The following is a 3,429-nucleotide window of genomic DNA, read 5'->3' on the forward strand; positions in this document are numbered from 1 at the left end:
TTCTTCCTCAATTCTTTTTGACTATTTAATTTTTAAATTTCAAACTGTTTCTAATAGTTTATGTCACTTAATTTGTGTAATCTTATCTTTTTTTTTTTTTTTTGAACATCAATGATTTTCAGAGAACAAGATACTGAAGATATACAATGAAACACTATTTCCTTACCTTTAAGTAGTTTAAAGTCTAGTGAGGAGACGACTGTGTAAACAATTTTAATATATAAAGAATATAAGCAAATTGAGGGGAAGGTAAAATAAAGGAAGGACTAAATTTAGATAGAATATTAAGTTCCGGCTTTCCCTTATGCTATAATTTCAAGGATGAGTTATATTAATATATCCATAGGTTTCAAATGAAGGGAAGGTGGTGATCCATGTTCTCTTTGGGCACTGTAACTTCTGGCCCACTTTTCTTCCTCCTGAGTGTGAATTTACCTAGTATCAGTTCTTGCCACTGTTACTTACTTTCTCTTCTACATCTCAGGATTTATTAACACTTTGCTGATATTACAAGTGTGGATAACAAATCTGGACATGAACTTCTCACTGTTATTGAATATCTTCCTAGTGAATTTACTAACTCTGCTCATGTGTCAAAGGAATTACTTAAAGAAAAAAATACACAAAGGTTGGTTGTCTGCTCATGTTATTGTTTTAATTTACATGTGTTTTAAGCAAAGTCTATTTTGATCAAAGCTCTTTCAATTTCTCAAGTGTCTCACAGACCAGGTGTTAGTCTTTATTTGTATCTGTACTCATCTGTTCTTTTTTTCTCCATATATTCTTTACTAGCATTTAGACCATTGTGCTATTGGTTATGGTTAGCATATGCTCAGCAAATGCATATTGAATTGAAGTCTAACATAATAGCATGGCCTTTCTATGAAAGACATAAGAATTAACATAAGAAAACCAACACTCTGTCTTATATTAGGCCATAACAAATATTATTGCAATAATCTGAACAATTAAAATACCTGTGATTAATATTTGAATATCTCAGGAGAAAGTTGTATATACATCATTTTGGGCTCTAAATGAAATTGTTCTTTTCTTTCTTTGCTGCATCTACTGCAAGAATGAAGACCATTCTCAGCAATCAGACTGTCGACATTCCAGCAAATGTCGACATTACTCTGAAGGGACGCAAAGTTATCGTGAAGGGCCCCAGAGGAACCCTGTGGAGGGACTTCAATCACATCAATGTAGAACTCAGTCTTCTTGGAAAGAAAAAAAAGAGGCTCCAGGGTTGACAAATGATGGGGTAATGGAAAGGAACTGGCTACCATTCGGATTATTTGTAGTCATGTACAGAACATGATCAAGGGTGTTAACACTGGGCTTCCGTTACAAGATGAGGTCTGTGTATGCTCACTTCCCCATCAACATTGTTATCCAGGAGGTTGGGTCTCTTGTTGAATGAAATCCGAAATTTCTTGGGTGAAAATACATTCGCAGGGTTTGGATGAGACCAAGTGTTGCTTGTTCAGTATCTCAAGCCCAGAAAGATGAATTAATTCTTGAAGGAAATTACATTGAGCTTGTTTCAATTTCAGTGACTTTGATTCAGTAAGTCACAACAGTTAAAAACAAGGATATCAGGAAATTTTTGGATGGTATCTATGTCTCTGGAAAAGGAACTGGTCAGCAGGCTGATAAATAAGATCTAAGAGTTATCCAGCTACAGAAAAAAGATGTCAGATGATGCCCAAGGCTAACTTGTGATATTTAAATGATTCAATAAAAGACCTGTTGATTTGGAGCATCTTCTTAAAAACAAAACAAAACAAAAAAAAAGAAATCGTTAAGTTTCCTTAAGTGCTCCCATTCTTCCCTACACATTAGAAAACATGTCTTCATAAGACAATGTTCTCCTTTTTAGGGTCATAGATTTAAGTACCTTTTCATATGCCTGTTTGTTTTTATGATGCCTGACTTATTACTCTTCAAATAATAATCTCTAGTTTTAAATAATTTCATTTTGAAACAATTTCAAATTTACAAATGTGTTGCAAAGATAGTACAAAATAGCTTCATATACCTTTTATTCATATTCTCTAAGTATTACCATTCAACATTTGTTTTTCCAATTTACCATATATTTTTATTTATATCAAAGTCTATGCCTATAGCTGTACCAGTCTACCTATACATACATACACACAGTTTTTTTTTTTCTGAGAGCTTTGAGAGAAAGTTGAAGGCATGTCACCTGCTTACCCCTCAATATATAGATGCTCCTCAACTTATAATGAAGTTACATCCCAATAAAACAACCGTAAGTTGAAAATTTATAAATTAAAAAAGTATTTAATAGATTTAATCCACCTGACATCATAGCTTAGCCTACCCTGCCTTAAACATGCTCAGTACACTTACATTAGCCTAAAGTTGGGCAAAATCATGTAACACAAAGCTTATTTTATAATAAAATTTTGAATATCTCATGAAGACTATCATACTGCATATACTTTGCCAGGGAAAATATAAAAGTTTGAAAATTGAAATGTGGTTTCCACTGAATGTGTATTGCTTTCATACCATCATAAAGCTGAAAAATTTTTAAGTTGAGTCATCGTCATTTGGGAACCATTTATATTTGTGTTTATTTTTGTTTTAAATAAAAGGGCATTATCTCGCATACCCAGAGTGGAGTTACCAAAATCAGGAAATTGATAGTATAATATATTAACATTTTCCAGTTGTCACACTAATGCTCTTTGTCTGTTCAAGAATCAGCCCAGGATTAGTCATTCTGTTTATTTGTCATGTCTCTTCTGTGTCGTGTATGTGCTTTAATCTGAAATAGTTCTTCAGTCTTTGTCTACCCTGGCTCTGAAACTTTTAAAAAATGTCTTTCAGTTTGGATTTGTGGGGTATTTCTTTGTGATTAGTTTTAGGTTACGCATTTTTGGCAGATACATTACAGAAGTATGATGACTCTCTCAAGCATCTTATTAAAAGGCACAGGATGTTAATGTTTTCCATTTTTAGCAATGTTAACTTCGATAACTTAGTTAAGGTGATTCTATTGCATTTCTCCATTGAAGAGGTAATATGTTTCTTTTGTACTTAATAAGTACTTCCTGGAGAAATATTTTAACACTACACAAATATCTTGTTTCTCATTTTAGTTTTAACCATTTATTTCTATTATTCATTTGGACTTGTTGGAACAATTATTTCTGAGGTGAATTCTTAATATTATCTATCTGACTCCGTGTAATTTTCTTTCCTTCATTCTTTGTGGTAGCTTTGTGAAGTGTCTGCTTGACTACTTTGAAAGGTTCCCAGAAATACATTTTCTTTTCTTTTTTTTTTATTTTATTATTATACTTTAAGTTCTAGGGTACATGTGCATAACGTGCAGGTTCGTTACATATGTATACTTGTGCCATGTTGGTGTGCTGCACCCATCAACTCGTCAGC

The 3,429-nt window shown here is 32.9% G+C and overlaps 1 pseudogene; it reads left to right on the top strand.

Moving 5' to 3' along the window:
* Window positions 1–1,074: 1,074 nt before the first annotated feature.
* LOC105509535 lies at window positions 1,075–1,663 on the top strand (annotated as a pseudogene).
* Window positions 1,664–3,429: the final 1,766 nt, after the last annotated feature.

Source organism: Colobus angolensis, unplaced genomic scaffold (genome assembly GCF_000951035.1).
Source record: "Colobus angolensis palliatus isolate OR3802 unplaced genomic scaffold, Cang.pa_1.0 Scaffold177, whole genome shotgun sequence".
NCBI lineage: Eukaryota > Metazoa > Chordata > Mammalia > Primates > Cercopithecidae > Colobus > Colobus angolensis.